Raw genomic sequence first — 13,647 nt, 5'->3', positions numbered from 1 at the left:
CTCTTTGTCAAACAATAGGCTTCTGTCAAGAGTTGTGGCCATTGTACAGTTAGTCCATCACTCAAAGAAATCCATTTAAGAGATGAGTTTTAAAGGTGTCAACAAATTATAGCATTGACATGTTTTATTTAACATTGCTCATTAGTTTTTTGTATGCTATACATTGTCACTACAGATCATCTTATGATGACGGCAAATCAGAATTGAATACACAGTGCTCTTTCTCCAACAAGTCACACTCCAACTATTTAAGCTAAAGGAAAATCTGTGTGAACTACCAGTGAGAGAGAACTTTAACACACATATGATCTGCCCAATGTCCATGAAACTTATTGAAAGTCACCTGTTCTAGCCTATTCACTATTTATGTGCAAAAGCAAATTGCTGACAGAAGCTCTCATGCCTAAGTTTACAGTTTCGAAATTATTTTTAATCCAAAACACTTATTTGCAATTGACTTTTTTTTTTTCTCAAAAGTGTGTCCTCCGGCAAACAAACATCATAAAAATCTCTCCTGAGTCTTCTTGAGCACCCTAACCTGGGCATTAGTGACCCAAAATTCCTCAGGCCTGAGGTGCTGACATCTCTAAGGTTTTTCTGAAAGGACAAGAGAGACTTGGAGAAAAAGGAGAGCTCTGAAAACCTTCTGCTGGCTATCTCTCCACAACAGAAACAGTAGGAAGAAAAACTTCACATCAAGTATCTGTTGCCTTTCTTCTACTCTCCCTCCTATGGGTCATCACCATACGGGAAGGCCTTCCTATTCTAGAGACAAGTATCCCTGGAATGCAAAATACTGCAGAAATTCCAGATTTTAATGGACAAGACCCCAGATTCCCATGCCTTAGTCAGCCACACAGCTCTAGAATCCCACAAAAGTTTACAAGACATCTCCAAAGCTCTGTGTCAGAGCAGCCAGGACCTCAGTTATGTACCAAGTACCCCAACTTCTCTGTGTGTGCTAATCCTGCCAGTGCCCTGGAGCGTGTGGGCTCACAGAAGACTTTCCATGGAGGCTCAACTGGAGGTTACTGTTGCATTCGGGATGTGAAGGAAACAGGCTTATAATGAACCCAAGGAAGCATGTCCTGTGGATGTCTGAGTCCCCAGTTACGAAACAAAAGTTGCAATATGCAAGAGACATACCCTGGCGCTTCCATTACACAGGAACAGAAGAGGCAGCTCTGCTTGCCAGTGATGCTTACAGAAGCAATAGAGGCTTGCTGGCTTCCAAGGAGATGTTTAGTGTAGTATCAACAGCAGTATCCTGGGGCAGGAGTACAGCAGGAGCTGTCAGCAAGATCCCTCCACAGGTAGAGAGATCAGTGCATGAAAACAAATGGTAGTGCTCAAGAATGTCAGATTTCATTTGGAAAGCAATTTTATTGTGTGGTTTCCAAGGTGTTATTACTATTTCAGCTAAAGGAAAAAATATTCTAAATTGATAGCATCCTTTTAATCCCATATCTTAATTGCTTGAGAGGAGTATCTGCCAGCCAGTGCAGAGAGAAGCAACAGGTTTTTAGAGTAATAACGAAATTACTGCCCCTACTGCACTTTTCATCAGTAGATCTCAAAATATTTTACAGCTATTTCTATTTTATAGAAACAGTTATGCAGTTGGTATTACACTTTCTTTTCATGCCTCCATAGACTAAGAAAGGATTTTGCAATGGAACAAACTGCCTTTTGTAATGGGTAAATCACTATTATTTAATTAAGCTAGCAATGAGATGATGCTCATCAGCAGTTTTAAAATATCCCTGACTCCACACCTTTGGGAATATCACTTTTATAGTCAAATAAGAAAATACACAAAACATAAGATTTGCATGGGAGCTTTTTTCTCTCTTTTATTTCCATAACTACCACTAAAGCCTTTCCTCCAGGACAAGAAAAAATAAATACCTTCAACGCGTAATGTGCAAAAGTTCAGTGAAGTGGCAGAAGTATCTAATGGCTAATTTAGGGATGCACATAAGCAGAGCAAAGAGGTGACAGTTCTTTATACCAGCTGAAGTTGCGTTTCCTGAATTCATCATCTTCAGAAGCATGGTGTGCGTCTTTGATCATGGCACTTCACTCCTCTGAATCGCTGATTCTGTTGGGGCAATGATCTGTTAAAAGTCTGACATTTTCAAGCACAGAAGAAAAGCGCTCTGTTGCTAGTAGTCCACGTATTATCCACATTTGAGAACACAGGCTCAATATTGTACATGTACATGGAACTGTGTGGTATGGAACTGTGTGGTATGTATGTGCACTCAGAGAATTTAGTGATCCTGAAGTGCAATTTCTTGGTTTTCAGAGAGTACTTTTACAAGGAGTATCTGGTACCTTGAATAGGTATCTCTCTTCTTGTAGGATGGCAGCAGCTTTCTCTTTCAGTCCATGTTCTTCAATATTAAAAAAAAAACCAAACCAAACCCCAAAAAAACAAACAAATACCTACAGCAATCATCTCTGCTTTACTGTGAAACAGTCTCCTTCAACATTTCTAACGTGTAAACATTGTAATTAAGAAACCTCCTGACATACACTTTTATGTAAACTGTAGGTAAAAGCATACTGAATGTGATCCCACAAGTAGTCACAGCCTCATCCACTGTTCTGCTGAGCAGGCTTTCCAAACACAGCATGTGATCTTGTGTTCTTTCCCTAAACCCCAGGGTTAATTCATTAAAACAGGAAAAAAAAAAAAAAGAAAATAAAGGAAAAAAAAAAAAAAGAAAAGAAAGAAAAAAAAAAAGAAGAGTTTGCTGCCTTAATTCGTATTGTTATTAAATAACGTGGTTTGTCCTCTTTCGAATACATTATTTGTCCCACTTAGTGAGACCTGTTGTCTCAGAGCATGATTTATTCTACTGGAGTGGCAGGATTTCATACAGGCGTACCCAAGCTAGCTTTGGACCCTACCTCTCTAATGCCCATGGCAGTGCAGAACTCAGATCATAATAAATAGTTGAGCACGTGGTATCTCAGATCAGTTTTACCGTGTGCTCTAAATTTAGGGCTACTATTGCTACACTGATAAACATTTCAATGGCTCTATATGAGCTGTAGTTAGAGCTATGACATGGTTTTGGAAAGCTTCATTTTCATTTTTTTTCAAAACTTGTTTTCATTCCAGATATTTAGTTTTCCTTGATCACAGGTTTGGGTTTTTTTCCCCTGTAATATTGTGGGAGAAACAGAGCACAATGACACTACAAACCCATATGACACATCTTCTTGCAGAGTGTATTCTGGAATTGCTGGTGTGCTTGGGTTTGAGGTGGAGCAGGGCCAACTTTCTGTTCAGTGACAGGGTCTTGCTCACACGTGTTGCTGTGGCAAATCAGGGACATCTGAGTTGGTTGTTTACCCTGTGGAGGGGTCACATCTGTGGGGAGGCGTGGACAGGTCAGGTGGCCCAAACTGACCAATAGGGTGTTCCATGCCATTTGCCATGCTCAGTATAAAAGCTGAGGGAGGAAAGGGTAAGCTCTTCTCTAATGGTTCTCTGTTCTTCACTGGCTCTCTGTTCTTCACTGACTCTGACTGATGTCTGAGGAGGACCCTGTCTATTTGTTGGCTTTGGGTCCCTATCCGTGTGTTCCTGAATCTAAATCTGGAATCCAGTTCTTATCTGTGCTGAGTCCAGTCTGGAACTTCCCCAGTGCCTGCTGGTGACATCTACTTGTGAGCTTCATATGGTTTTTTATATATTTGTATGTGTTTTATCTATTTCATTATTTCTTTTTTATTATTATTAATATTTCATTAAAGTAGTTCAGTTCTTTCTGAAGTTATAAATCTCTTTATCTCTCTCCTTGGAGTGAGAGGTGGGGGAGAGCATCTGCTGTCTTGTCATTGGCCAATCCAGCCCAAACCACAACATGGTGCCAATTGGTGTGGCACCAGGTTCAATCTTGGTGATTTCCTATGGAAGTCTATTAGCTGTCAGTGATGCTGCTGGGGAAGAAGCTCCAGAAGAGGTTGGCACAGAGTAGTAATCAAGGGCAAGGGGGGGTGCTTAGGCAGTGAGGCAGCTCTCTTATTCTTCTACCATATCTGCTAAGCTAATGCTGGAAAACTAGTTCCTTTGGCATAGACAGTAGTCTCCCAAATCCTAAGAGAGCACAGAAGCTGTTCCACACAACCCTATGCCTGCCAGCCCAGAGAAATGTGTGATGGGATGTGGGATCATGAGTCCGGGGTGAGAAACCCACAAGGATGTATCATTCATTACGACCACCCACAGGATGCCTGCAGATGTGGGACCTGAGAACAGAGAGCTAGTGTGGAGAATGTCAGGATGCAGAAGTGTGGTAGGCTGCTGTATGTTGGCAAGTGCAAGATTACCCAACCCATGGTTAGCATGCAGTGTAGGCAGGTTTTATTAGCAAAGTTCAGACCATGATGTGCTAATTAAAGAAGAGGTTGTCCTAGTTGCTAAGTACATGAATGCTTTCTGTACTGCTGCTTCTACCCCAACAAAGCATATTCTCAGATGTCCCTCCAGTTGCATTTGCCAGAAAGAGGGGTCAGGGCTTGATATTGTTGCTTCTGTGATTACAATGCTCCTGTGAGCTGATTTTCAATTCAAGAGTCATAGGTGAAAGGAACGCCAGGGAAAAGTGGCTTAAAACTCTCCTTTATTGGGTACCTGTCTAGTGACAAGATCATCTTAAAGCTAGGGGTTTCAAGGTATATTGTTTTGATTTTTAAGCTCAGTTCTGCTTCTCTTGGGAAAGATGCAGTCCAGACTAGGAGATTTGTATGCCTTAAAATTGGTCTAACTGTCAGCTCTTCTGTAAGGCAGAGGTTGACTGAGTGTTGGAGCCCGTCCTATGTAATGGTTTGAATTTTTTATTAGTAAAGAAGCTGGCTAACCACCAGACAGGCATTTTGCTTAGTTTAGTCTCATGAGAAAGCATTCTCTGACTTGTTATTCCTCTACTGTAACACATACTGTGCATAGGCAGCTGCTAGAGACATAAGGATGCATCAACATCAACAGGACTGAAACCTGCATATTGTGAAGTTAATGTGCAAGTGAAAAACTGTCTTCGTGGGGTGGTCCATTGCTGGCTGCTCGTTCCACAGCAACCCTGTCATCCTTCACTCTCAATGTGAGATTTACGTCAGTCCCAGCTTGAAACTTATATGATTGTGTACAGCATCTCCAAAGCATTTTTTCTTTCCCCTCTGCATCCTCCATGGAAACCCTGTCACCAGCATGACAAACCTTTCTCCTCTCTCACTCTCTGGGGCAATGCTTGTCCAGCTGTAACTTTGTCTCTGTGAGATCCCAGAGCCATGATTGTCCTGTGTCATGGAAATGGGCAACAATAATAAAATCCTCATTAAGAGTAAATTGTCTGTGTCTTTGGGAGACAACAGAGCTCTACATTAGCCTCCAGTTTCCAGTAGGTTGGACCACTATATTTTTTCTTGTTTTATTTCCTGAAGTAATATTCCTTTAGCTGCCTATTATACTGGAACATGTTCCCTTTACTTCATTTGCTTCCTTTTACTTCAATGCAGATGTTGCAGCATCTGGCATCATCCCTCCCTACTAGCTGTTTTTTTGCTGCATCCTCTAAGGAATAAGTTGCCATTTCCTAAAGACCCTTGATCACAGAGTTCCACCTCCAACTTTCTCTCTCTGTGGACTCTAACCCTAATGTCACATTTTTTTCTCTTTCTCTTAAAAAATGCTCCCTCTGCAATTTTATTAGGTCTAATTTTGCATTGCGAACTGCAATATCCTTTTGCTAATTCAAATGTTTCACCTGCATTGCCTTCTGCAGAAAGGGGCTATGAAACTCTGATAACACAAAAATCTTTAACTGAGCTTTAAATTGGACTTGACAAATGAGCAGGAACCTCTTGTTGCCCCAGACTTATAGCAGAGACTGGAACCTGCCAGAATCGCCTGCTGGAGATAGATGTGGAGTGTTAAACTTCGAATATTTGGGAGAAAGTTCAGAGAGAAGGAAAGCCAGCAGTAGCTGAACCTAAGCTCTGAGTTATTTTGCTTTGATGCTTTGGTTGTTGGTGTGGTTAGGACTCTTTTTTGAATAATCTTTCTGTTAATAAAGCTGGACCCAGAAAGGATGAGACCTTTGTGCTATAATGAAAGCAGTGTTTTCATTTGCATTTTGGTAGGAACTTCATTAGTTTGCAGGGAGGGACAAAAGTAGCTCCGACTACTCTTGGGTTTTTTTGTGTGAAGAATTGGGAGTGCCCATGAGAGAGAAACATTTGCCATTATTAGGTATTATTAGCCTCAATGGTCAATTGTCATCAGAAGTTCATCCTGTCTGAAACAGTCTTGGTCTGAGGTGAAGCCTAGTGCTTCAGTCTTTGACAAATTAACAGGAAATCAAGATAAACAGACATCTCTAAAGACCTTGGCTGCATATAAAATGTACCAACCATTTTAAAATCTCTTGGAACAATCTGCCTGGATAAGATATTAATGCATTTATTGGATATGTTGACATTTAATGAAGGAATTTACTTCCAGATTAACATCTATAGAATTATCATTATTTTACTCATTAACGTTCTGCTGCCTGTCATAACATTGACTGGTTTCTCTATTCAAGTTGGCTACTGATGGGACAGTTGGGGTCAATAGTTAATTACATGTCAAATTAAACACTACTTCCACTTGTGGGATATGTCTTTAGTGGTATAGAAAGTGTACTGCATTTCCAGGGAGGAGGTTACAAAATTAACTAAAGGTATTTTGAATGTTCCTCAAATTGGATGAGATTCGTTGAGCTGCACACTTGGCACACTGGGAAATCTGTGGGCTGCAATTCGGAAGATGTTTTTAGTCTTCTCTGCTTCATATCTATGTTCTTCTCCTCAACGTCATTTTAATTAGTTCCTTCAGTTCTCTGAAGGAGAAAAGTCTCTTTTTCCTTCATCCTTTGTGTTTATTTTTGCATAGGTCTCTTGCTCCATTGTCCACCTCCCACCTTTTCTTTCACCATGCCGCAGTCTCTTCTCCCTGCAATACCCCTCTTTTTTCCCCTCATATGTTCTTAATGCTTATCTTTATTTACTCACTTTGGAGATTTGCATTCAAAGTCCATTTTCTTGCTCAGACACTCCCAACCTCCTCTGGAGGCCAGGTATCTGTCAGCGTTCCTATTCCACCACCAACCTGCCCTTGCTTATGGCTGGAGCATTGGCTTCTTGTCATAGCTGTAGAGGAAGGAGCAACAGTGACTCTTGTACTGTTGGCAGCCATTCTTCTTTCTCTCACACGTGCTTCTCTCATCTAGCAATGCCCATCAGTTCTGGAAGACCCAAGAAAAAGACATCACACTGGCAATTTTACATTTTCCAGCATGCCATTTCTATCAGCATCTTAGGAGTTGAGTTCTGAGTTACATACCAAAGATACCAAATGTGTATGAAGATTACATAATGTTCTAATCAGGTTGTGTTGTTTTGCTAAAGGAAAAGATCCTCTTATGGGCATTCTCTGTGCTTTTTATAGAATAGCAGCGTAAAAAAAGATTGCTAATTTTCAGTGCCTACAACAGTATAACTATTTAAATGTATATATTCCCAGGTGAGAACCAGCATTAACAGTGAGTTAAAGCTTTTAGACTACAACTCCCACCAAAGCAAGCCATAAAGGGGAAAAAAAAAGTGGGAATCAAGAAATAAGCAGCAAAGTTCTTCAGTGCCTTGTCCGTGCTCCACACAATTGTTCTTTATTCTGGCTACTTCTTACTCCCTCCCACTGCCCAGATGTTTCCACTTGCACCCATGAATTACTGCTTTAACAAATCAAGGGAATCTGGAAACATATGCAGTGAATATATCACAAATTTAGAAAGGAAGTTCGTATAACCACAGAAGTCAGGTTGATTTTGTTTTTTCCCCTCTCAGTCAAACTGAAAAACTAATTGTGTATCACATACAAATTACTACTTAAGAACTTATTTCACAAAGCCATGTTTTCATAACACCAGTAGCAGATTCCACCTAACTAGTTCTTCTTTACTACTGCATCTTTTGGTTCTCTCTGAAAAAATTACTTGTATGATAATCAATTCAGATTGCTTAGTTCTTTTTTCAAATAAAGGGACTGGTAAGCATAGGGGACAGAACAGATTCCTGCCAAAATCAGTGGAAAGATTCGGTGCCTGATGAGACATACCTCAAGTGCATTTTTAGTGGAGATCCTGAAATTCTAGGAGAGGATTCTGCATCGCTCATTCATCAAGTCTCACAGTTCAGAACACAGTAATACCCTTATTTTGTGTGTATGTGAATGTGAGATAAGATTTAAAAGAGTTTATGGATCTGTTTACTTGGGGGGTGAGGAGAAGGTTGTTTTGACTGTTGCTGTTAGAAATGTGGTGAATTTAGTTGTACGGAATGTGAATAGCACTGTATGAAATTACTTATTTCTTGTCCAGAACTACAAAGACTAATACCTTTAGGTAGTATTTCTTGATAGGGAAAAGTGTAGTAAGCTTTTCCTAGAATTAAAAAAAAGCATTTAAGTGTGCAAATAAATGCAGCAATCCTACCTAATAATATCTAATAATAAATGGTTCATGAACATTTTATTTCCACCTGTCTTCTGTTCCTGTATTGTCCCAGATTGAGTCACCTTCCACCATTTCAAATCTGTTAAGAAGCTGTCTTGTTTGTTTGACGAAACTTACCAAAGAGTTGAACAGGATAGACCAATTTTTATGTAAGTAAACTGGAGAGGATTTCTGGTATACATGCCAGCCCCAGTCCTGCAAAGCAAGGCCAGCTCAACACTTCTCACAACATATGCAAAATGCATAAGCGGGAGTAAAGATGGGGCTGCTATTGCTGTAGGAAAGGAATTGGAGGGAGATAAGCTGTAGACGATGTGAAAAGTCTCCACCACCAGCAACTGAGAGGGTGGGCAGCATGTTGCTGGACACAGCACTGCTGGACATCACACCAGACATCCTGCCTGTTCTCTGGGTGGTGACAGCTGCAGGCACAGTAAACAACTTAGTTTTCCATGGCCCTGGCATAGACAAGGCAGCCTGCAGGACCACAGCTTACTTGGTTTACACCTGGGGCTCATCTGCTGCGAAGATTTGCATATTCCTGTAAAAGCCTTCTTGATTTCTCTGGGAAAGCTGGCAGCATGCAGCGTTTAGCACATGTGTACGGCTTTTTCTGAGTTGTGGTCTGAGCAGCCATAGAATTCAGTGACTCACTGAGGCTAGAGATGGGATCTTCAGTCTTGATCCAAAGAGTCTCAGACCCCCACTGAGCCACGGCACTTGCAACAAGCTCTGGAAAATTCCTGAGCTTCTGCAGCTTGACATCACAAAAACATGCAAATAAGAAGAACCTGTTTGAGATAATTTGCAGTGACTGCTAAAATTCACTCATAATTTCCCCTCCCTCTGAGTCCTGTTCATTTGGACTCATGTTACACAGCATGTTCAGAATCTTACCTAATTTCCATTTGTTTGAGGCATGATTTTTAACATGCATGCCTATTGGAAGCTATGCAACTTTTCTCATTAACAGCCTTAACCAGTCAAAAAGATGTTTGTGCCCACATTTCCACTAGTTACATTCTAGCATGGTGTACTGTTGTGTTCATTTCACCTAAACTTTCTAAGTACGTGATGCAACTCTTTGGTTCCTTCCTCTCTGCTCACTGCCTTCAAGTCCACTCTGTAAAGCTATTTATGGTATCTGGTTTGCTTTGTCACTGTCATCCCTCAGGTTTAAATAGCCAATGTACTGCTGATGTTGTTCATCAGGAACCAAAGTCTAGGTCTCAGGAAAGCAATAAGTTTGAGCGACAGTACTGGAGGCGGCAGAGCTGGTAACAGCCATAGTAGCTACAGGAAGAGGCTAAGGAATGAAGTGTATGCTCTACCCATGTACAGAATGGTTCGGTCTACTACCCAGTTTAGCCTTGTCAGGCTAAAAATATTGTGCAAGGTCCCCAGACAATTGCTGTGATTGCCCTCAAGTACTGCTGAGAGTCATTTGGGATTTTGACACTCAAGTTGGCAGTCTGGTGTTGAATAATGGATCCTTCAGAAATATGGTAAGGTTTCAGTGCTGCCTGCTGACATCTGCCAGGTGAAGATTTGGTGCTCAGTACCCAGGAGTCAGATGAAGTTTCAAAAGCTGAAGATGGAAATTTCTCTTTACTCATTCCTGCTCAGAGAGGAGTAGGTGTGAATTTAAACTGGTGGGGACAAGATATTTTTAGTGTTGTACTTCTTAGTAATTTCTATTAACTACTTGTCCTTCTGCCTTTACTCTTCCCACTTCATCCAATTTTAGAAAATAAGTCCATATCTTTCTGTCCCTGGTGAAATGACACACATCTAATGGAAGCATGCATATTGCTTTCAGACTCCTGGAGTTAGCAGCCTGCCAGGAAGAAGCTGACACATCCTTTTGAGATAACCATCTTCAGTCTTCTGGGAAAGGCAGATGCCCCAGGGTCTGCAAACGTTGTCTTCTGAGTTTAAACTTTTGTTTACAAAAGTAAGGGAAGAAGAAGATATCACAAAATAAAAGGTATCTAGACGTTTGCATCAAAATTAATTGACAAGGACATAGTTGTGGGGCTACTGACGTTGTGTAATCCTGTCATTCAAGGGATGTTAAGCAGTCCAATACGTCTAGACTTGGTGTAGAACTGCACAACCACCCTGTGGACAGGCTGGAGACTGGGTCTGCTGAAATTTTCTTCAAAGGATGCCTCTGAAGTAGCATGTTAAGCATCAACTCTATCAGACACGTACACTATGCTGAAACTCCATTGCACTGCATATCTGAGGCATATTTCTGAAGTCTCAAGCTCTCTGGCCGACTTAAACATTTTGTGACAATTGGCTTCAATCATGTCCTTCTTCGGAGTCTATTCTGTGCAGCAGAGGAAAGTGAAAATTAGTATTTTCCCAAAGGCTACTTCCTTTCCTAGCAGAAGGAACATAGATCTAGAAAATTGACTGGAGCATACTACTAATTCAACTGGTGTAATTCCTCTTTCAAATCAGCCTTCTAGTGTCTTAAGACAGTATGCTCTGCTTGTACCTCTGCTGGATTTGACATTTTGTCACCTGAAGTTAATTGTATGGACATTTTGCTACAAGTTACTGCAGGAAAGGTAGGCCACAGCTGCCTTTGATCTGAGTCTAAATCTGCTCAACAGTAGTGAGAGAGATTATCAAAAAAATCATTGTGTGCACCTGAATACTGGTATATAAAACAATTGATCTACTGAGGTAATGGGGCAGATAGATGGAAATCAAGCAATGACAGCTGTTTCTTATAGCACCAATTTGTCATGCAGGTATCACTTGCATCTAAGCCTTTATCATGTGTATGCCGGTGGATAGGATTATCTTCCTGTTCATGCCCTGTTACACTGATGCCGTCAAAATATTCTTCAAAAAATCTAATTCATTAGTGTCCCAGTTTCTTCAAAAATGCTCAGAAGGGAGAATACCTGTTGTGAGTGTTATTTCAGGGAGCAAATGCCGAATCTGATGGCAGAATCATATTCTAAATGTAGCCTACCACAAATACAAATGGTTTGGGGTAGCATAACATTCTGAGACCTTCAATGGCATAAAAGACATCTAGACTTCTCACTCTTATTTGCGCCTATTAGGTTTTTTTCCCATAAATGTCATCAGTAGAAAGAAACTAGGAAAAAAAGCTTCCTGTTTATATAGGCACTTGTGAGCAATGCAGTCAGTACAAGCTTGAAGCAACAAAAACCTTCATTAAAACTCCATCTTCTGCATTCTTTTTCTGTAATATCGAGCCTTACACGTAGAAACTACATTAATAGAACATCATTATGGTTGCAAACTCAAGTACACAAAGTTAGGAAATGACAACTAAATTCTCACATGCAAACAGAATTTGATACCCCTTTTTTCAGATTATAATACAGTTCTTAATTACATGATCACAGAGTGATTTCTGCCTGACCCTTACTTTATTTGATGTGCAAAAAGGTCAGATGTAGACTTCATGGCACTCTTTAGTATCCTCATCTCTCTCAGCAATGTCTGATTTCTTCATCCAGACAATCCTGGATTTCATCTTGCATCCCAACTCCCCATCAAATCTCTTTTGCTTTCTTTCTGTCTCCTATGGAAGAAATAAACTCAACATTGTTAATTCCAGTACCCATCTCTACCTGGGCAGGTAGGGAATAGAAAGGATAACTAGTTTAGAAAAACATAGTTTTGCTCCTGCGGTGGTGGATAGAAAAGAAGAAGAAGAAAATATGGTTGTGTTTTTTTTTTTTTAATAATCATTTGCTGTCAGTTTTCAGCAGATGCAAAGCCTGGTAATGATTCAAAGGACAGTAAGTTTTCTTAGCTGCTATGTTAGACTAGTCAAGGAAGAAGAGATCTGATCTTACTTTATGGGTATAGATTCTTTAAGGATGCAGCTCTTCCCTTTTAACTACTCTCTTCTAAGCACAAGACTTTTAAAGGCTTTTTAATGCTCACGCACATTGTTCTCTAGCAGAATTCTGAGAGGATTTCTTAATCCATCACTAGTTTTGAGGTACCAGCTGCTGACCATCCAGTAACGTGGCCCACCACCTCTCAAACTTGTCACAGATTATCCTGCAAAAAGAGGACTTGCAAGTAGTCCTTCCTTTCAATGAGCTCACTGATAAAAATGGGGTAAGACTCCTATATTACAGCCTAGTAATTGCCATAGCAAAGTTACAACTGTATTTGGCATAAAGTCCAGTCTCAAGGAATAGTACCTTTTTCACTTTGATTTGGGAGAAGGGAAGGAAATGTGGTACCTCCTGCTGATGATCACTTATTTTGGATGCATCTATTTTGCATTTGGTTATGCTGAGTGGAAGAAGGTGGGAAAGTTTTGAAGAGCCATTGGCATCAAGTCTGGTACTGGAAAAATCCCTCAAGTTATTCCCTCTCATTGGAATTGCTGTAATATCATGCTGGCATGGAAACAATAAGGCAGCATACTTGGAAATATTGTCAACATGGGCAAAGGGCACCATGCCAGTATAGTTTCCAATTCCAGCACTGAGATCTTGTGTGTTGGTTGGAGAAGTGATATTTAAAATTATTTTCCCTCTCTTTAGGTGAAATTCTTCTTTTTACTGACTTAAGGACATGCTGATTTCATTGGAAACTTTGCTTGGTCTGGTCATTTCTTTTAGGTGCTGTAGGAACTGTGAATTCTGATGTCATCCATGGTAGCAAAAGCTTTTCCTTTCCTCAGTACACAATCCAATACAGACTGCAATTTTAGAGTAAGTAGCAATGCCAGCACCTGTGTGGCTGCTAAGCACAGAAATGCAAGTGCACATACAGAGCGTAAAATATCTATTGAATTGGTTGGGCTTTTTTGTATCGGTTGCTGGGTTCCTGCAATGTCACCTTCAGACTTTGAAGGACTGTCCTTTTTCTGAGTCCGGCCTTGTCTGCTTGGCCTCTAGTATGTCTGACAGCTTTAGTTTCACCTAAGAATCAATGGGAAAACCCCCTACCGTGTCAAGATACAGTCTGAATCACAGAATATTGAAGTGTTAAAGTACTTCTCTGAAACAGAGGTGTTTAATGTTGACAGGTTCATTGGCACTAGCATTGGTCCTGCCTTGTTGCT

The sequence above is a fragment of the Chroicocephalus ridibundus genome, chromosome 1 (genome assembly GCF_963924245.1).
Source record: "Chroicocephalus ridibundus chromosome 1, bChrRid1.1, whole genome shotgun sequence".
NCBI classification, from domain to species: Eukaryota; Metazoa; Chordata; class Aves; order Charadriiformes; family Laridae; genus Chroicocephalus; species Chroicocephalus ridibundus.
Note: the sequence above shows the minus strand (reverse complement) of the source record.